At 33.9% G+C, this 23,022-nt stretch overlaps 1 protein-coding gene across 10 annotated transcripts in view; it reads right to left on the minus strand.

Annotated features, from left to right (window-relative positions):
• sdk2b (sidekick cell adhesion molecule 2b) overlaps positions 1-23,022 on the minus strand; it is a 628,575-nt gene that overhangs the window by 209,603 nt on the left and 395,950 nt on the right. Inside the window, exon 1 of one of the 10 annotated variants that reach the window (XM_087276684.1) lies at positions 5,955-6,292. The exons of 8 other annotated variants lie outside the window; for them this stretch is intronic. The gene's annotated coding sequence lies outside the window, so the exon portion shown is untranslated. Of the gene's footprint in view, positions 1-5,954; positions 6,293-23,022 lie in introns of those variants that run through there. One more of the 10 variants, XM_087276685.1, reaches the window with a different exon arrangement.

Below are 23,022 nucleotides of genomic sequence, written 5' to 3' on the forward strand. Positions count from 1 at the left end.
CACACAACGGTCAGTTTCCAGACCCTTTCTTTCATTGCATCCCCTCATAATAGAGGTGATTTTATATTGTCATATGTTTGTAAAGATGTGCGTGTGTTTAAGCAGATTGTGTGAATAAATCAGCACCGCTTTTCCTACTGAAGCCAAATTCATAACTGCAAATGTGCAGGATAGTTTGTCCAAAAATGAGTACAATGTAAAAAAAAATGTCCTGATTTTCACAACATGTTACTGTAATCTTTCAAAATAAATTACATTAGTATCACTTTGTAGAATTTTACAGTAAAAATTCACAGTAATGTGTTGTATTCATAATTTTATTGTGAAATTAAGGCAGGAATCATGATTACAGCAAATAACTGTAAAAAGCCTATATCTTCAATGGGACTTTAACCTTTTTTATTTTATTCAACATAGATGCTAATAAAAATAAATGTTATGCTAGTATTAACACTTTTTTGATATTTAGAAATAACAGAATGTTATTGCAGGACCAAAAACAATTGAGTTACATCTTCAAAAATACCTTAAAAGAAAATCATCCTGTTTTAAAACAACATGAATGTCATAGTAAATTTCAATTTTTGGGTTCGCTGCACCTTTATTTAATTTTATAGTGTTATCATGAAAATATGAAACGATTTATAATAAACATAACTTTGGCCCAATCCCAATTCTACCCCTTAGCCCAGTGGTCACCAAACTTGTTCCTGGAGGGCCGATGTCCTGCAAATTTTAGCTCCAACCCTAATCAAACACACCTGAACAAGCTAATCAAAGTCTTCCAAGGTATACTAGAAACATCAAGGCAGGTGTGTTGAGGCGAGTTGGAGCTAAACCCTGCAGGGACACCGGCCCTCCAGGACCGAGATGGGTGACCCCTGCCTTAGCCCTTCCCCTTACCCCTACCCCTCGTTTTGTGCGTTCCTGTTAAAGGATAGTAGCTACTCAATTCTCTTTACCTTGAAGGCATAGGGCTAAGGGCAAAGGGTATACACCCCTTCAAACAATGATTTTTCCTGAAGAAAAATACCAAAAAATAACACAACTGGAATCACTACAGTAGTCGCCATCATCTGAACTCATATGAAGCACGAGATAGCGAGGACATATAATGACGTGTGCAGGTGTTGTAGTGCTGTCCCAATTCTTAGGGGTAAATTTTGAAGCCCTTTCCCTTAACCCTAAGTTGCAAGGGCTAAGGGGAAGGGGTAGGGGGACAAAATTAGAATTGATATTGGGCCTTTATAAACTGGAACAAAACTAATTGATTAAAAAAACGAAACACTATTAAACATCCAAAATAATTTAAAAGTCAGGGTAAATGTCAGAATGAATAGCACAGAAAAGTCTATTTCACAGTAACATAGTTAATCCTATAAAATAAAACAGTGAAATCATAGTAATTGACTTTACTATCTACCGTGAAGTAAACTATATGGCTATAATTTCACAGTAATTTACTGTAATGTAACAAAATCACAGTAAATTACTCTAAACTAACATGGTTATTTGCTGTGAATTTAAGGTCAATTTTTTACAGTGTTTATACTAATGTTTTTCTCACTCTCAAATAGTTCCAAACGTTTTTGAAAATCTTTTAGTTAAACACAATATTAAATATTTTTAAGAATGTTGGAAACCAGTAGCTATTTGACATTCATAGTAAAAAAAATAAAATAAAATAAAATAAAATAAAGGAAGTATTAAGGAAGTCAATGACTACTGGTTTTGTGTTCAACAAATGTAAAACTCAAACAGGTTTAGGACAAGTGGAAAGTGCTATCCTAGAGTTTAGTTTTACTATTTTTAAACGTTTAAATATTGAAATATTGCCGTAAGAAGATAGTACTGTGAAACCCATCTACAGTCAAGCTACTGTAAAGAGACAGTTTTGATAACTTGCTGGCAACAGTGCTGCCAGTAAGCTACCATAGGCATACAATAAAAGTCTAACAGTGTTCTGCCAATCTCCATGCAGGTCTGGCAGGTTTTTTTTTTAGCTTAGCTTAGCGTGGATCATTGAATCAGATTAGACTATTAGCATATTGCTCGATGGATATTTTAAAAAGTTGCTATTTTCCAAGTAGATGTGTAATAACTTTATTTACATTCCAGCGTAATAACCAAGAAACGTTGCTGTTGTATCATATAAAAAACAAAAATGACAATGGAAGTCAAAAACTACGGGTTTTGTCTTCACTAAAAGTAAAACTTAAACCTTTTTGGGACAAGTGGAGTGCGACAAATGATGGCCAAAATTTTATGTTTGGCTGAACTGTTGCTTTTTAGAGCACATTTAGTCCAGACCCAGAAACTGCGCTCACAGTTGAAGGTCATGGCCATTTTTCACTTTGTCACTGCCATAGGTCAAGAGTATACTTCACACCGCAAACGGACAGCCACCTTTACACCCACGCTATTTCATGGCTAGCATGGACAAAGACATTTTAAAGCTTTATATAGCCACAAGGATATTTGACATCGGATGCTAGAGGACTGGGCATCCTTAAAGAAATCCTTTTTTTTTTTTTTGAAAAAGGTTCATTTTACAAGTCTTCTAGAGTTAAGACTTGAACCCTTTCTGAAACCAATCAGCTGATATAATTTTGCAGTGGGGTCACTATTAGCTTAGTATAATTTATTAAATATATGATAAGCAAAAAAGCAAAAAAGTTTGGATAACTTGAAAAACAAAACAAATTCAAATAAAATAAAATAAAAAAAATAGTTAAAATTACCCAAATAATAAAAAAAATTACGTTTTCTTATGTAAAATAATGTAAAACAATACACAAATATTTTTTTAACTAAAATATGGAATAAATAAACAAATACATTATAACCTAAACATAAACATTTATTAAACATCTTGTAAATATTTTAACTTAATTATTAATATATGCTGTAAAAGTGGTTTAATAAATAAATAAATAAATAAATAAATAAATAAATAAATAAATAAAGTAAATGAATAAATAAACGTGCGTCATGGTAAAGCAATGGGTAGCACTCCAGGTACTCTGGTTATCCCCCCAGTCCAAACACATGTGGTACAGGTGAATTGAATAAGCTAAACTGGCCATAGTGTATATGTGTGAATGAAAGTGAATGGGTGTTTCCCAGAGTTGGGTTGCAGCTGGAAGGGCATCCGCTGCGTAAAACATATGCTGGATAAGATAGCGGTTCATTCCTCTGTGGCAACCCCTGATTAATAAAGGGACTAAGCTGAAAATAAAACGAATGAATGAAATTAAGCATCAATTATTAAGAGCATAAATAAAGCAGTTAAATAATAAAAATTATTTAAAAAAAAACAAGCAGACAGTTTTTATAAATATGTCTGATAAAAAATAAATTATTTTGTATAAATATTTCATAATAAGCTTTCACTTTTTCAAGCCTTATTCCTCGATAACATTCACTCCGTAACTCCTTAAAACACTTAATTTACTTCCTAAATAAATACAGCTAATAGTTATTTCTTTGCCATTAGCAGCACTGAGTTTGTGCAGGCCGGGGGTTCTTGTGGATTTTGGAAAAGAAATAGTAAAGATTTTGAGTAGCAAGGCCAGACTAATCCTTAATTCGCCCTTAATGAGCTTCTAATGAAGAAAGCGTTTCCCATTACGCTGCGTGTGGTTCGTGTACTGAACAGAAAGCGCAAGGACTAAGAGAAACGATCGCCTGCTGATTTTGGCTCATATCAGAAGACTTATTGACCGTCAGCAAGACAGCATTACAGTGTACTAATGAGGCCAGCATGAGCCCTACCATGCCAAAGCCAATCCAGAGCAAACACACTGTGCAGTCCAAGCCAGCATGGCCTGAACATGCCGAGCTGCGACTGTAGCCTCAGGTATCTGAGCGGAGATCAGAGATCAGATTCACTTCTGCTCTCACATGAGCTTTAGTCCACCATACGCCAACCTCTTGCTCAATAGCTCACCAGCTGCCAATACCCTTGTAAACTCAACAGGACCAACCACCATCAGACAGGGAGTAACAGGTAGAACTCGATGAAGACCTGTTGCAGCACTAGTGCAGAGCATGCACTTTCTTAAAGGAACACTCAATTTAAAAGTAAAGGCTAATTTTACAACTTCCCTACAGTTAAATAGCTGAGTTTTACCATTTTTTAGGCAGGCAAGGCAGGTTTGTTTACAGTACGTGGCACATTTTATAGATAATGGTAATTCAAAGTGCTTCACATAAACAAGAATAAAGGAATACAATATTTTAAAAACATGAATAAAACTGATTAAAATGTGTTAAAACAGGTTATAAAAGAATGAAAATAAAATCATAAAAGTGCGATCTCTTTTAATACATTCAGCTGATCTCCTGGTCACCACTTTTAGCTTAGCTTAGCATAGATGATTGAATCAGATTAGACCATTAGCATCTCCTTTAAAAATGATCATGAAGTTCTATAGTTTTCCTATTTAAAGCTAGAGTCGTCAGTATGTACTAAGACTGATGGTAAAAGCTGCTATTTTCAAATCCAATATGGCTGGGAACTGCTGCTGTAACAATGGTTCATGAATTGGTAAAAAAAAAAAAAAATATTTCAATTATTTGAAAAAATAATAATAATACTTTATAATAACTCAGTGTTTTCATATAAAATAGTTTGTGAAATTTAGATAAAATATATATTTTTGTTTAAAAATGCTAAAACGTCTACATAATTAAAACCAGTTTTAATTGTATATTCATTTTATACAATATTCATTTTATTCATTTACAAATATAATTAATAATAACACATTATATAATTTATATCCAACAACAAAATAAAACATTCAGTAAAAATTAAAACATATTTTCAATATGGATTACAAAAAACATGCTCAGATTTACATTTAGATTAAAAATAAATTAAAATGTTTTATAATAGATTTTTTAAATTCACTTCCTACTATGGTACATAAACGGAGAATACACATGTTAAAAATAAAATAAATTAAAGATAATACTTTCTTTTTTAAAATGTAAAAGCTGCTATTTTCTAGGTCTATATGGCTAAGAACTGTCTTCTTATCTGTACTTTTATTCCGATGTAATAATCAATGAACTTTGCTGCTATAACAATGGTTTATGAATTCGTTAATAAAAAATTAGATAATAATAATAATAATAATAATAATAATAATAATAATAAAGTCCGTGTTTTTATATCAAATAGATTTTGAAATTTAGACTGAGAAATATTTGTTTTCTAATTAAATTTTCAATTATTCATTACCAGTTTTTTTTATCAATTTAATTTTCAATTATTTTTCATTTTATTTAATTTTTGAACATTGACAAAAGCATGGCTCATCATATTCTCAATTATCATTTTTATATTCTATATATATTATAACTCTGCATGCTAATAAATAACATCTCATTAGATCAATAAATATAATGACATTAAAACTAACAGATTAAAATAATAATAATAATAATAATAATAATAATAATAATAATACAGCATGGCTCATCATATTTTAAATTTTATCTAAATAATTTTCTTTTTGGCTTAGTCTCTTTATAAACCTGGGGTCGCCACAGCGGAATGAACCGCCACCTTATCCAGCATACGTTTTACCCAACAGATGGCCTTCCTGCCACAGCCCATAACTGGGAAACACCCATATACCCTTGCATTTACACACATAGGCCTACAATATGGCCAATTTAGCTTATTCACGTGTACCACATGTCTTTGGACTGTGGGGGAAACCGGAGCACCTGGAGGAAATCCACATCAACACGGGGAGAACATGCAAACTGACCCAGCCGGGGCTCGACCAGCGACCTTCTCGTTTTGAGGCGATCGTGCTACAATACCAACAGCTACTATGTATGACTAACAGAAATAGGCTACTTTAAAAACTGAAGAAATGAAGAGAAAAACAAAAAGTACAGAAAGCGTATGCATTTGTGTGTGAATATATTCATCTTACACTGTCTGTCTCGGTCTCTGTGTCTCTTTTCTCCAGTAGCAGCTGCTCTATCAAAGAGGCCAATTTTTCTGACACCTCCATTAACTGGCCTGTCGATCTCCTGCTTGGCCCCGCCCCCTCCGCGCCCTCTCTCCACCTGAGTGACGATGTCATTAGCGGACTGCGTGTTGATTGACAGCTCTCTCGGCCAGTCAGTCCATCATCGCACACGTGATTGACAGCTCCAATGACCCCATCATTCTGTTTCACACTTTCAGAAATGCGTGGTCTCCCCGAGATGCGCAGACACGGTCGGAAAACTATCTGGGTTTTTTGAATTTGACATCTTAATTTCCACCAGAGAACTTTGCAAATGAGGTAAAGTTGTGAGGGATAGACTGTGAGAGGAAAGAGATTCGTCATAGTTTTGTAGTTGTTTTTTGTGTGCTGCCCTCTGTAGGACAGGGTTAAGAATAACTGAAATAGAAATGTGTTCAGGTTCATTATGTCGTAGAAAATTTATTAATTAATTTAAAAAAGAAATAAGTAATATCATTATTCTAGAAATGTGTAGAATTATTAAAAAGTATAAAATATCCAAAATAATAATACAATAGCAATAACAAAATCTGAATCATCTATAACTCTACATGCTAATAAATAATAATAATAATAAATAGCACATAACATATAATTACAAATAAAATTTTAATAATAATAATAATAATTCCATATTATTATGCATAACATATATAATAAGTATTATTACTATTTAAAATTATTAACTTTTATATTATATTTTATAATATTTACTTTTTAAATAACTATATGCTAATAAATAATTATAATCAATAGTACATAAAATAATTACACGGCCAAATAAAATATTAATAATAATTATATATTATTACATATAAGGTATATAATAAGAATTATTATTAATCATATTTTATATAGTTTCCCAGAGATGGGTTGCGGCTGGAAGGGCATCCGCTGCATAAAAAGGTGCTGGATAAGTTGGCAGTTAATTCTGCTGTGTTAATTCGACCTCAGATTTATAAAGGGACTAAGCCAACAAGAAAATGAATGAATGAATGATTAATGCTAATAAATAATTATAATAAATATCACATAACATATAATTACATTTTAATTACAATTACAATTATTAACTTTTTATATAAAATTTTATAATATTCACTTTTTAAATAATTATATATGCTAATAAATAATTATAATAAATAGCACATGAAATATGAATACATGGTCAATCAAAATATTAATATTAATATGTTACGTATAACATATATAATAAGTATTGGTATTATGGCTATTATTATACATTATTAGTATTATTGTTAGAATAATATTGATAACAATAATAAAATGAAATTACATTTACATAAAATAATTTTAATTGTAAATGTATATATGTTATGATATAATTATATATTTTATAAATATAATTAATTATCTATATATCATATAGTTTATATAAATATACTTTACAAACGAAAATAAACATAATAAAATATACAGCAATACAAATTAAATAATACAAGTATCATTTAATATTATTTCAATATATAATATTTAATAATATAATACTTTCAATATTATTAAACTTATATTTACATTAAAAATAAATTGTTTTAAAATAGCCTTTTTAACTTTACTTACTACTACAGTACATAAATAGAGAACACACATGTATAAAATTAAATAAACATATATAGCATTAAATTAAATTCAATTAAGATATTACATTCCCAGAGATGGGTTGCGGCTGGAAGGGCATCCACTGCGTAAAAAACTTGCTGGATAAGTTGGCGGTTCATTCCGCTGTGGCGACCCCGGATTAATAAAGGGACTAAGCCGACAAGAAAATGAATGAATGAATGAATGAATAAGATATTACAACTTATTGGGGACACAGGTTACCTAGCGAAACATAGGGAATGTGTGCATGCTGTGTGTTTACATCAGTTTCTCACATCTATTGCTACATCTGGCAACACAGGACATGCAAACACTTTAAGACCAGCTAAACGTGTGCGTGTGTGCGTGTGTGTGTGTGTGTGTGTGTGTGTTTGAAGACAAACAGGTTCTGAGAATAGACCTGGTGATAATGAATGAGAGAATCGCACTTTCACATGCAGACATGAAAACGGCACACACAGCATAGCACACTTATGAGGAGCATGCAGATTTCATAAGAAGGTAAATCAGCAATTAGAGGCAGCTTTATGTTCTTCAAAAAACAGCTTTAGGGATGAATCATTGACGCCGATTTGTAAACAATAATCAGAACAACCTGATAAAAGCTCTGCTGCAAGCTGTCCGAAACAGATTTGTTTAGAAAGTGTGTGTACTGTATAAGCAAAACCACCTGCCTGAGGAGAACTAAAGGTCAGCTTTATGAAAATGAAAAATCAGTAAAATTCTCTCAATCTGTCATCGATTTTAACTTTACTATTTAAAAAATATATTAATAAGAAAATAGTATATTTAAAAAGTAGCATGCAGCTTTCAAATATTGTTAGAGAAGTTGGTACCAATCCATGTATAAATGTACTATTAAGTGTACTAAATGTGCTACTATGACAGTTTTATTTGAAATCGGGACACACCGAAAAAAAATTCTGGAGCAAAACCAAAAATTATGGATGCACTTGAACTTTTAAAAGTGATTAAACTCATTGTAACTTGGATCTGTTAAGTTGACTTAACTTAATTATTATAATTATGCACAGTTCATTTAATTAAACTTTTTAAGGCAATGGGTTTACTCACATTTTAAAAAGGTCAAATCACTTTAAAAGTTATGTTTACTCACTTTTAAAAAGTCTATTTAAAAGATATAATTTTACTCACTTTTTAAAAGTCAATTCATCTCTTTAAAAGATTACTTATTTTTTAAGTTAAGTGATCACTTTAAAAGCTAGAAACTTTCATTCGTTTATTCATTCATTTTCTTTTCGGCTTAGTCCTTTTTATTAATCTGGAGCACCTGGAGGAAACCCCTGCGAATGCAGGGACAAGATGCAAACTCCACACAAAAGCGCCAAGTGACCCAGCCGAGGCTCGAACTAGCGACCTTCTTGCTGTGAGGCAACTGCACTACCTACTGCGCTGCCCAGAAATTTACATACTTTTAAAAAAAATAAAGCCTATTATTCACTTTAAAGTATGTTTACTTAAACAATTAGGTCAACTAATTGCTTTAAAAATGACAAGTTTACTTTTTAAATGAAAAGTCAATTAATTATTTTAAAAGTTAGAGGTTTACTCACTTTTTTAAAAAGTAAAGTAATTAATTGCGTAAAAAAAATTGTTTACTTGATACTTTAACCTTAAGCCAAGTTTGCATACTTTTTTAAAAGTAAAGGCAATTAATCGCTTTAAAAGTTAGAGGTTTACTCACTTTACAAAGTATGAAAAAAGTGTTGCATGCAGAACTGTTGCAAACAATTTATTTGTGTTGAATTTAAACAAACAAATTAAGTTTAATGGAGTTCCACTTAATTTGTTTGTTTAAATGCAACCCAAATAAATTGTTTACAACCACTTAAACTAAAAAAAAATCAGTAAATCCAAGGAATCATCTTTGATTTTTTTTTTCTGTGTACATTCAACTAATCACCTTAAAAGTTTAAAAGTAATGTAAATGAATTGCTTTAAAAGTTACATGTTCATTCACGTCATTTGCTTTGAAAGTTACAGGTTTACTCACTTCTTTAAGTAGTCAACTAATTCCATTCAAAGTTACACGTTTACTCACTTGTTTAAAGTAAATCAATTGCTTTCAAAGTTACGTTTACTCACTTTTTTAAAGTCATTTGCTTAAAAAGTTAGAGGTTTACTTACTTTTTTTAAAGTAAAGTCAACTGTTCACACTAAGTGACATATTTGCTCACCTTTTTAAAATATAAAGTCAGTGAATCACTTTAAAAGTTAGAGGTTAACTCACTTTTTAAAGTAAAGTCAACTGTTCACATTAAAAGTGATCTATTTGCTCACCTTTTTAAATGTAGTCAGTGAATCACTTTAAAAGTTAGAGGTTTACTCACTTTTTAAAGTAAAGTCAACTAATCACTTTAACAGTTACATGTTTACTCACTTTTTCCCCTTAATTAATTGATTCAAAAGCTAGAGTTACTAACTTTTTTAAAGTCAACTAATCACTTTAAAACTTACAAGTTTACTAATTTTTTTAAGTAAAGTCAATTAATTGTTTTAAAAGTTACAGGTTTACTCACTTTTCAAAGTAAAATCAACTAAACACTTTAAAAGTTGCAAGTTTACTCACTTTTTAAAGGAAAACTAATTACTTTAAAAGTGACATATTTTACTCACTTTTTTTTCAGGGTAAAGTCAATGAACTGGTTTTAAAAGTTAAATGTTTACCAACTTTAAAACGTACAAGTTTACTCACTTTTTTTAAAGTCAAATAATACCAAGACTATTTAGATCTGGCTTTAAGAGACTATAATTTAAATTCATCCCTTTCCTGTGCATTATACATTGACATCACAGTGCAGAACAGCCGAGTAACTATAAATGACGCATTTAAAAACACAAAGTAAACTGTGTTTGTTTAACAGTTTGCCTGTGAGATCTTATATCCCAATCCAGGGGTCTCTTCAGAGCTATTCGTGTCTTCAAAAAACCCAAAGAGGAGTTAATGAAAATGACACAAATGACAGCCGAACAGCTGCTTTAGGGGAAACGCAGCTCTCGGGAGCAGAGAAAACAATTAAAAAGCTGGAAAACTTGCAGAACTTTTTCTTCTCATCTTTCCCTGTGGTCTTCTTGATTTTAAGGTGGCCGTGATTTGGAGAAGAATGAGTCTGCGAGTATGAGATAGCTTTGTTCCTGCGGTAGGGAGTTTTCCAACAACTACAAATTGTCACGCATGACTTGGCTGCAATATTAGGGAGCGAAAAAAACATCTGTGCAAAGAAAAATCAATAAATATGCATCTGCTCAGAAGTGAAACATTCTAGAGGAAATCCAATGTGCGGTAGAAGGATTCACCATAAAATAACCATACATGTGGCTCTCAACACTAGTTTACATGTTTTTATTGTACTGATCACTCCCAAAGAAAAGCTCTGTAAGGCACAGTGTGTCACTTTAATGGAATATAATAATGCATTATATTTTATAGTCCATAGAAAAATGTTTTAATGGATTTAGATTTTTATTAACAGTTATGCATATACAATTGAAGGCAATACTATTAGCCCTCCTATGAAATTTTCTTCATTTTTAAATATCTTTCAAATGCTGCACTGTAAAAATGCATCCTGTTGTCCAAACACAAATCGATTAAGTTAACTTAACAAATTTAAGTTGTTGAACATAAAACAATTAAGTTGTCCCCCAAAAAATCTCAAGAATTGTGTTGTTTCAGCTGATAATAAATAAGTGGTTTGAACAAGCAACAAAATATTTATTTTGAGTGAGAAGAGATTATTTTAAACAAATTTTAAAACATAATAAGCATTTTTAATGACAAAATTTTAACAACTTTTAATTTCTTTTGTTTCTGCGATGATGGCGGTACATAATAATTTAGTTATTTTGCAAGATACTAGTATCCAGATTAAGTTCAATCTATCTGGGTTAAGAGGCTGATCACACCGAACGCACTTTTTGTGTTGAGAGGCGCATCTTTTAAAAGGCCAAGAGCGTTTTTGACTGCTGCTTATGCGCCCTGTGCGCCTCGTGTTTTAACCGCCAGCTGCGCCTCATTTTTGACATTGCTCTCTGTGTGCTTTCAACTCTGAGCAGAAAAAGCATGTTACTGTATGTTAGTCGCGTATTTTCAAAGCAGAGGCGGGGTTTTCGTTGAGGTGACAGCAGTGTTTGTGTTTTCAAGACGACTATGGAGACCTTTGAAGTTTACTGAAGACTTTTGAAGGCTATACTGTTTGAGTTATGCGGAGCTGTAAGACTTCACAAATCTTGAATATCACAATATTATCAAATATTAAAATTACAACAATATCAACAGCAAGACTCACACACAATACGCAGCTGATTCAGTCATTGCCTAGCGACATAAAAAGTGTACCGCAATTCACTTTTTCTTGTCAACAAAAAGGCAGTGCGGTGTGCCTCAGTTTTCAGAACAGAAAATCAGAGTGATCGGCCACTAATCAGGGAAATTGCATATTAATTATTTCACAGTAAACCAACTAAACTATAGCAATCTTCTGTAAAGTAGAATTTAAGCAAATAACATATGGGTCAAGTATGAGATTTTTATTTTGTTTTTTTATTTTTTATTTTGTTTATTGTGAGATGTTATTTTTATTTCAGCTATACTATAATATAATATAATATAATATAATATAATATAATATAATATAATATAATATAATATGTTTTTATTTTAGACAAAAAACCTAAAAAAAATAAATAAATAAAATGAAAACAAAAACAACACAGACATAATGCATTTAAAACAAAAATGAAATAACAACTACAACAACAACACAGACATAATGCAATTGCATATCAGTGTGAACATCCCCTGAGTTTTCCCACCAGCCAGACAAATACACAGGGATTACTATTTTTTTACTGTGAGACCGGCGACCTAAAAAGTAACATGCCACCAAAACGAATCTCCAAAGAGCTCTGCGCGATCACAGCAGCGTTAGGCCACATACGACATAAGAACATTCTGCTTTTACTGATGATCTCTCTGTCTCATGATAGCCTGAATGATAAACTTCGAAACAAGCATCTAATGACATAGCAAAAAACAGCTCTGCTTGCATCATGTAGTGCAATCGATCAGCTCTTTCTCCAGATGACGTAAGGCCGTTTCCAGCATCACGACACAACAGGCCAATGAGTAAAGTCAAGGACTCGACTGTGATGAGCCATAATGAATAACAAATGTAGCGAGTTCACGGCCGTGTCAGCTATTAAGATTACGCAAGTGGAATTAAACGCTGGTTTGAAGATCTCTGACCTTCAGTGGCAGATTAGAGGGAGGACCGATAAAAATCAGACTTGTGTCCTGTCATATTGAGTCCTGCATGTACACATATTTTCGAACCGGCACGGCTGAAGGTCATGGCGATCCCTCACCTCACCCCTGTGCCATTAAAGACACGCAGAAAAACACAAACACACGTTGCATTATGAATTCAGACAGCATGTAGCCAAAGGTGTAGAAGTGCATAATACTGCAGGATGCAAATAACAGCAGCAGAGCATCAGCAGCCTGCTGGAGGTGTTTGCTCTGTACTAAAGGGCAAAAAGGGCATTTCTGTGGAGTTACTTGTGCAGGAGTTAGAGTCAGAAAGAGGAGATTAAGAGAACATACAGTTTCTAAGACAAATACATACCTAACTGTTCAATGGCATGTAAAATAATAATGATGATAATAATAATAATAATAATAATAATAATAATAATAATAATAATAATAATAACAACTATTATTATTATTATTATTATTATTAGTATTATTATTATTACAAATAAATAAACAAATAAACAAATAATTAATTAAATTAAATGAATAAATACATGACACTGCATACGTTTGCTTACGGAAACAATTTTCTAAGCCAAATAAATAACTAATTGTGTCCAATCAACCTCTTAATCATCCGAAAACCCACCCACCCAACCAAGCAACCAACCATCCAGCCAACCATTAAACCACCAACAAACCAACCATACATCCAACCAAATCAATCAGTCAACCATCAAACCAAATCCAAACAACCAACCAACTAACCAACCAACCAACCAACCAACCAACCAACCAACCAACTAACCCACCAACCAACCAACCAACTAACCAACCAACCAACCAACCAACCAACCAACCAACCAACCAACCAACCAACCAACCAACCAACCAACCCACCAACCAACTAACCAACCAACCAACCAACCAACCAACCAACCAACCAACCAACCAACCAACCAACCAACTAACCAACCATAAAACCAACCAACTATTCATCCATCAACCAACCAACCAAGCACAAACCTATCAAGCCTATTATCAAACCAACCAGCCATCCGTCCAACCAAACTATCCATCCATCCAACCAACCAACCAACCAACCAACCAACCAACCAACCAACCAACCAACAAACCAACCAACCAACAAACCAACCAACAATCCAACCAACCAACCAACCATTAAACCAACCAACCAACCAATCATTAAACCAACCAATCAACCATCTATCAAACCAACCAACCATCCAAGCAACCAACCATCCAGCCTATCAAAACAACCAACCAACCAACAAACCATTCAACCGACCGACCGACTGACTGAACCAACCATTCATCCAACCAAATCATCCAACCAACCAACCACCTAAGCAACCAACCATTCACCTTACCATCAAACCAACCAACCATCCAACCAAACCAACCGACCAACCAAACAACCAACCAACCAACCAACCAACCAACCAAACCATCCTTCCAACCAAACCATCAAACCATTTTTTTTTCCTTTTTTTACTGACAGAATCACACAACAATGTGTATTCATCATTCCATATTCCATTCAAGGGCAAACACAATGGCAAACAAAGCTAAAGATAAATGTGCCATTCTTCAAGTTTCTGAATTAGTGAATGTGAAAAATGTCAAATTTGGCACAAAATATGGCTTCTAGTAGCTGCAGTCATAAAGCGAGGTGGCTGCTCCACCTGAAGCAAAGCCAAGTAACTAACAATTAACTGAACAAAAGTCTCAATACTTCCTGAACAGGCATGAGGTGTGACACACAGATAAAGACTCACATGAACGCACAAAAAAACTCGAACACGAACATTCGCAATGAATGTGAAAGCCAGACAAGCAGCGGGACTCTGCCTTTCAATGACCCATTGCTTTTCCGTTCGCGGAGCCTTTCTGATGCAGATGAAGTCCTAATGGATTTTTCAGATGCATTATTCTTGCAGCTTCTGCGTTTTGCTTTGTGACAAAGGACAAAATGGTTTCTATCAGGCGAGCGACTAGACGACTTGGAGATCTTTGAAAAACTTAAAGAGGTTTGCGTCTTTGGATTTTGGGTTACACGCAAGGTCCTGTTCAAAGTTGTGCTAACACAGATGTACTCACACATACATACACACTACTTTGGACGAAAAAAGTCTGTCTCATTTCCCAGACTCTTTTGCCAGCATTTTTTTCCTGCCCATTTTAACAGCAAAACCCTGTCTGAACGTATCCAGGCTCGAACAGATGTTCAATAAATGTCTAAACTCAGACTATGAAAGGGAAATTCATCATCTCTTTGAGCAACGTGACATCAACTACTAAAATGTTCATACAGCCCAACAATAACAATTATTTATTCTAATAATATTAACAAAAATAATAAAAACAATAATGACAGCAATACTGATAAAACATATTGTTAAATTAATTTAAAATAGCATAACAGTGATATTTTTATCTCTCTTTATTGATAAATAAATAAATAAATAAATAAATAAATAAATAAATAAATAAATAAATAAATAAATAAATAAATAAATAAATAAATAAGCAATTTGTATTACAACTTGATATATTTTAATACTAATGGTAATATAATATTATTGTGACTAGAAGGGCAGCCACTGCGTAAAACATATGCTGGATAAGTTGGTGGTTCATTTCGCTGTGGCAACCCCTGATTAATAAAGGGACTACGCCGAAAATTCAAGAAAATGAATGAATGATCAATAATATACATTTATAGTTTTTAAAACTAATTTTAATGGCACTTTAAATCTCTTGTTTTTCAAAAACAAATAAACGCCTTAAATTAGAACTGGATAAACAAAATGTAATATAAATAACAATAATACTAATAAATGATCCACCAGCTTAACGAGCTGCTAGCCTCAGGTGTTCTTTCAGTGCGTGAAGAGAATAAATTCAAAGCAGCACTTTCTGCTGAAGGCGACGGCAGTAAAAACATGACAGTGACGCCACTGCAGAGAAACAGATGTTGTGGGACTCAGATTCAAGGCAAATGAGACGCCCTGCACACCTGTCAGCCTGAAGAAACACTACGGCTGACAGAGATGGAGCAAGATGGACAACAACAAGAGGACTACAGAGAACCATTACTCACAATGCAAACCAGAATGTCAATGCTGTGTCCTTTAAACGGAGAGTGCCTCCCAAAATGAAAACCTGTTTGCGCTATTATCAGAATATGATTTTCGGGATTATATACCGGTACTTTGGAAGTCACCGGCCATCGATAAATGTGACAAATATTTGTTGTTAGATCCAAAAGGTTTAAAATTATGAGCTTTAAATTGCTTCCAATAACCTTTTTATTGTAATGCAAATGCAAATTGATGAATCTCATATGAGGTGGACGAGGAAAAAAATAGAACCATGATTGTCTAAGCCCTGAAACTCATGAACGCATGCTGGGAAACCATCAATGGTGTTCAAGGCTGTCGAACGACCTATATATATGAGGTCTGGAAGAAACGTGTGACGTTAGTTTTCAGTGGAAGTGTGCAAAAAAAAAGAGAAGAAGAAATGAGAAGCAGAGGGCAGGATGATCAATGGCTGAGAAGGATGAATGCACAGCGAGAGAAAGAGAGAGAGGGAGACTGTGACCCGAGAGTGACACCAAACCACTTACTTCCTCTTGGTTGATTTGCGGTGCACCGATAAAGCGACTGGAAAACAATTAATGTCGTCAATGAGCCAACAAATGAAGATATTAATTCAGAGAGACAGGAGCGAAGGGCGGCTGGCCTCCTCTGTTAGTTACGAGCACCTGAGAAGAACAATCAGAGACGCCACCAACATTCACCCTTTACACAACCTGCCTGTCTATCAGTCTGTCTATATGTCTGTCTGTCCACTTGTCCGTCTTGTCTGTCTGCCAATTTGTGTGTCTGTCTGCATGTTCATCTGACTGTCTATGTCTGTCTGTATATTTATCTGTATATCTTGGTGTCTGACAGCCTGTGTCTGTCCATTTATCTGTCTATCTATCTGTCTTTAAATCTGTGACTGTGTGTGTGTTTATATGTGCGTCTGAGCCAATTATTCTGTATGTCTGTCTGTGTGTGTGGGTGTGTCTGTCTATCTGTATGTACAGTATGTGGATGCATGCCTGTGTCTGTCTGTGTGTGGGCATTTCTGTGTGTCTGCCCGCCTTTTATCTGTCTATGTGTCTGTCTGTCTTTCCATGTTTGACCGTCTATTAGTCTTTCTGTCTGTCTGTGTTGGATTGTCTATCTGCCTATTTATGTTTTTGTCTGTGTTTGTCATCTATCTGTCTTTCTGTCTGTACATCCGTTCACCATCTCTCAGTGTGTCTGTCTGTCGATATGTTTGTCTGAGGTTCTGTCCGTCTGTCTCTCTTACTGTCTTTCTAAGAAAGAAACAAACAAAAAGAAAAAAAACAAACAAACAAACAAACAAACAAAGAACAAAGAAACAAAAAAACAAAGAAAAATTAAGAAAGACAAATAAAGAAAAAAATAAAGATATGAAGAAAGAAAGAACGAAAGAAAGAAAGAAAGAAAGAAAGAAAGAAACAAACAAACAAACAAACAAACAAACAAAAAGGAGGAAACAAACAAAAAAGAAACAAACAAAAATTAAGAAAGAAAATAAATAAATAAATAAATAAATAAATAAATAAATAAATAAATAAATAAATAAATAAACAAAAAGAAAAATTAAGAAAGATGCAAACAACGAAACAAACAAACAAACAAAAAGGAAGAAAAAAACAAACAAAAAGAAAGAAACAAACGAAAGAAAGAAAGAAAGAAAGAAACAAACAAACAAACAAACAAACAAACAAACAAACAAAAAATAAACAAACAAGCACAAAGAAATCAGAAGAAAGAAAGAAAAAGAAAAAAATAAGAAAAATTAAGAAAGAAATAAAGAAACAAAAACAAACAAAAAGGAAGGAAGGAACAAACAGACAAAGATAAAATAAAATAAAAAGAAACAAAGAAAATTGAAGAAATAAATAAACAAACAAACAAAAAGGAAGAAAGAAAGAAATAATCAAAGAAAATTGAATAAATAAAGAACAACCAAACAAACAAACTAACAAAAGAAAGAAAAAAACAAAGACACAAAGAAGATTTAAAAAAGAAAAAAGAAAGAAACAAAGAAACACAAACAAACAAACAAACAAAAAATTAAAAAGAACAGAAACAAACAAACAAAAAGAAATTGAAAGAAAGAAAGAAAGAACAAGAAACAAACAAAGAAAAACTAAGAAAGAAATAAAGAAACACAAAAACTAAGAAAAAGGAAGAAACAAACAAACAAACAAACAAAAATGAAGTAACAAACAAAAATGAAGAAACAAACAAAAAAATGAAAATAAAAGAAAGAATGAAAGAAAGAAAAATGATGCAGAAACAAACAGACAAAATAAAAAAAGAAAGAAACAAGGAAACAAAAAAGGAAGAAATAAATAAACAAACAAACAAAAAGAAAGAAACAATCAAAGAAAAAGGAATAAATAAATAAAATAAAGAAACAAACAAACTAACAAAAAGAAAGAAAGAAAAAAAACAAAGAAAAATTAGAAAGAAAGAAAGAATGAAAGAAAGACTGCACAGCATTGTATATCTTACAACATCAGAATCCTCACCAGATTTTCGTTTCCCGTACTTTTAAAATCCCCATTGAAATCCTGTATATTTGCGTGAGTGCAAATCTATAGCATGACCAATAGCTGTATTGCACTATTTGGAGGCAACAGCCTTTATTCTTCACTAATGGATACTTAAAATTGACTGCAGGCTATTCAAAGACTTCATGCATTCACAGACAGCACTGAGTTTATCTATAGTAGAAAACCTTGAGAAACATACAGCAGGTGGTCTTGAGAAAAAGAGTGCAGGAAAACACGGAAAAAGAAAACAAACTATGCAGATTTGAGCAGCACAAAGGTAAGAGCATCTGCAATGCTAATCCAATTAGTAAACAAGTGGAGGAACAACTCACAAACACACAAACAGAGCAGACAGCGAGACCCAGAAAAGCCAGGACTTGTACATGTCTAACAACAAGCTTTCGCTCTCAAAGTAGGCCGAATAATTAAAGTGCGCACTCCAACCTATCAGAATTCAAGGTCATTAGCATTAATTTAGAAGATTTACACCATCTGTCGTGATTGTTTACACTTGCCTTGGTAATTAGTTCCTAATTAGTGAATAGTTGGGGGCTGAGGAATGAGGAATGGAGCGACGTATGGAAGAAGAAAGTGACAGTGCTTGGTGAGTTGATATACATCTGCTGATGAACTGAAGGGTAGGATGGTAAAATTCATCCCTGTGAGGTGATAACAGATCAAAAACAAAAAGCCCAGATATCATCTTAAGTAGATCTATTTTTAGTTCATCTTTTGGCGCAATCAGAAACTATTCCAACACTGATCAAAAGAAATTAAGCCTAAATCTACATCAACAATTTCTGGAAAATGTTTGTTTTTGAATGCCTTTTCATTATCGATTACAGTTTTATAAACCATTCTCATAAACACAGATCCCACTTTATTCATTCATTTTCTTTAGGCTTAGTCCCTTTATTAATCTGGGGTCGCTACAGCAGAATGAACCACCAACTTATGCAGTATATGTTTTACACAGTGGATTCCCTTACAGCCTCAACCCAGCACTGCGAAACACCCATACACACTCATTCACACTAGGCATGGGCCGGTATAAGAATTTGACGGTATGATAACCTTGGATAAAAATATCACGGTTTCACGGTATTGTGATTACTGCTCTAAAATATATTCTTTTTAAAAGTCTGGATAAAAAATAAAATAAAAATAAAAAATTCCCCTTTGAAAACAATATATATTCTATTTTTAAAAAATATTTATACTATTTTGGAGCAGTAAACACGTCAGGCTAAATAATTCTAATGAATTATTGACTTCTTCTGTCTTCATTAGTTTCAAAAACACATTTCTTTACAATTTAAAACGGCATCTTTCGATTTTTAATTTTTTTTTGAAGATACGGTTGTCCTAAAAACAAAACAAACAAACAAACAAACAAACAAAAAAGTAGATAAAAAAATAATAAATCTTACACCTACCTTAGAAATGGTATTACAGAAAATTTTGGCTGTTTTAAAACCTTGACTTTTCCAATCCGCAGTATACCTTGAAAACGGTTATCGTCCCATGCTTAATTCACACACATACATAACACCAATTTACCTTATTTAATTCACCTATAGCACATGTCTTTGGACTTGTGGGGGAAACTGGATTAGCCACATGCAAAACATGCAAACTCCACAAAGAAATGACAACTGACCCAGCCGGGGCCCAAACCAGCTACCTTATTGCTAAGAGGCAACCACTGAGCCACCGTGTTGCCTGGACCCACTTTCATTCATTCATTCATTTTCTTGTCGGCTTAGTCCCTTTATTAATCCGGGGTCGCCACAGCGGAATGAACCGCCAACTTATCCAGTAAGTTTTTACGCAGCGGATGCCCTTCCAGCCCCAACCAATCTCTGGGAAACATCCACACACACATTCACACACACACACACACACACACACACTCACTCATACACTACGGACAATTTAGCCTACCCAATTCACCTGTACTGCATGTGTTTGGACTATGGGGGAAATCAGAGCACCTGGAGGAAACCCACGCGAACGCAGGGAAAACATGCAAACTCCACACAGAAACGCCAACTGAGCCGAGGCTCTAACCAGCGACACAGTGACCTTCTTGCTGTGAGGCAAGAGCACTACCTACTGCGCCACTGCTTCGCCCGATCCCACTTTAAATTGAAGAAAAATATGCTCATTTTACAACTCTCCCAGAGTTAAACAGTTTTTGAATTGATTAAGCTGATCTCCAGGTCTGTCGGGAGCCCTTTTAGTGTAGCTTAGAATAAATTATTGAATCAGATTAGAGCATTACCCTCTCATCAAACGCTTTTTGATCATTTTCCTATTTAAAGCTGGACTCTTCTGTAGTTACAGCTTGTACTAAGACAGACAGAAAATGTAAAAGTGGCTGCTTTCTAGGTCAATATGGCTAGTGACTGTGTTTTAATTCTGGCGTAATAATCAAGGAACTTTGCTGTCATACCTTCAACTTTTTGAACAAGATGCTGACGGTCTAATCTGATTCAATGATCTATGCTAAGCTAAGCTTAAGTGCTTAACCCTTTAACTGCTCAAATTATTATTTTTTTTTTCAAAAAGGACAAAACTGAATAGTTGCCGGTTCATTCCGCTGTGGCGACCCCTGATGAATAAGAAACTGAACAGAAGGAAAATGATTGAATAATTGGCTATACAGGTGTCATATTTACTTGACGACTGGCAAGTATTAACTTTAAGCCATGCATATAAACCTATAAGCAGGCCATTGAAAATCTGAAGTGATTTACGGATTTAGCATGTGCCGAAGTGTCCTTGGTATCGTCAAAGCCGGTGAACAGCTCATAGCACAAGCTAAGAGCGTTCAGATGCCTGTGTGCTTATGGGAAATAACCTCAGCCGGCCTTTCAACATGCCGCCAATTTCCCTCAAAGCTGGAGAGAGCCAAACGCATGACAATACATAATCTCTGCCCCATAAACAAGAAGTTCCAGCCTGAAAGGAGCGCGCGTTAGCTAGCGTGAGCTTCAGAGCCGTCGCCTGAAGCCAAACACGAGGCAGAAGCGCAGACTGAATTTCTGCATCTGAAAGTCAAGAAACCACAACAACAGGGTGAGAGACTACAAAAAAGGCAACATGAAATTACAGCTGGAAATGGAGAAAAAGAGTTGTGTGGAGAAGACAGGTAACCTTTAGCATCTAGCGCTCCCCCGGGGCACACACATTCACGCATTTAAATGCCAAGTACAGCACAAAAGACGCCAGGCGCTGTTGAAATATGCTGCATGAACCATATGTTGACACGGCTTTGAGGTGCGACATCTGTCACGCTTCAATCATACGGAGGAAAAACCGAGGATTGTTAGTCCTGCCGCATGGATGCTTCAAAACGTAGCTGTCAGAAAAAAAAATAGCCAGGTCTGTCAATGTTGTTTGGCTGTTATGAAGGCAACCGTAGAGTAACATTTCTCCTCTGATTTCACTCTTAGACACAAGAGATGGTTGTGCTCTAAATAATGTATCTCAGTGATCAGATGTAAGAAGTGGGATTTCTTGTTAAAATTTTAAGTTTTTATAAAGTGCAACAGCCCGGTTCTGGAACTCATTTCTTTTTTTTTCCATAGGGAAATTAAAGCTCACTCTTCCACAAAAGGAATAAAAGCGATCTGATATCTAGGTAAAACCATATGATTGTGATGGACACTATTGAAAACACTATTGGTTGGGTTTAGGTCAGAATTATTTACTTTAATCTGAATAAGACAATAATATGATGATTACTTTTCGTGTATGCTCCCAATTAACATCATTACATCACCACAGTATCCTCCATCTTATGTTTCATCCAGAGTTTCATGTAATTTTGGGTGTTTATTTTAATTGCAGCAGTTTTACATTCATTCAGCAATATTTCATTCATGCCTCCTTGAAAAACTCTGAGGCTGCGAGAGTGTGTTCGGCAATGGTGATGGAGTATGTGATGAGTCTCCAGTAGTTAACTTGGAGATGTGTGTGTCTGTGGTCACTTACTGACTCGGTATGTGCAAAGAATACAATGTCAAACAGCCATTTTTGCATGAATATCTATCCCAAAAGGAGCCTGAAAAAGTCCTACTTGACAGTAATAGTTTGATTATGATGTTTACAAGTCTGTACTGTACTTCAATAATGCACCAAAAATAAGAATATATGTAATATATGTAAGAATTATATGTATTAATTTGATTTGTGTTTACTACAGATATGACTTTAGTTGGATAAAGGTCTTTAAAATTCTCTGTTTACATGGCAGACTCTTAATCAGAGAATTTTCTTCATTGTAGTATTGGTGTAAACGTACTGAGTGATCTGTTGGGCAAACCCCGTCTTCTTCTGGACATGCGCAAAAAAGAATGTGTCCTGAAGCATATCACTAAACATTTCCTAAATAATACATTCAGATAAAAAAATAAAGAAAT

This window comes from Danio rerio, chromosome 12 (assembly GCF_052040795.2).
Source record: "Danio rerio strain M-AB ecotype USA chromosome 12, GRCz13ab, whole genome shotgun sequence".
Lineage (NCBI taxonomy): Eukaryota > Metazoa > Chordata > Actinopteri > Cypriniformes > Danionidae > Danio > Danio rerio.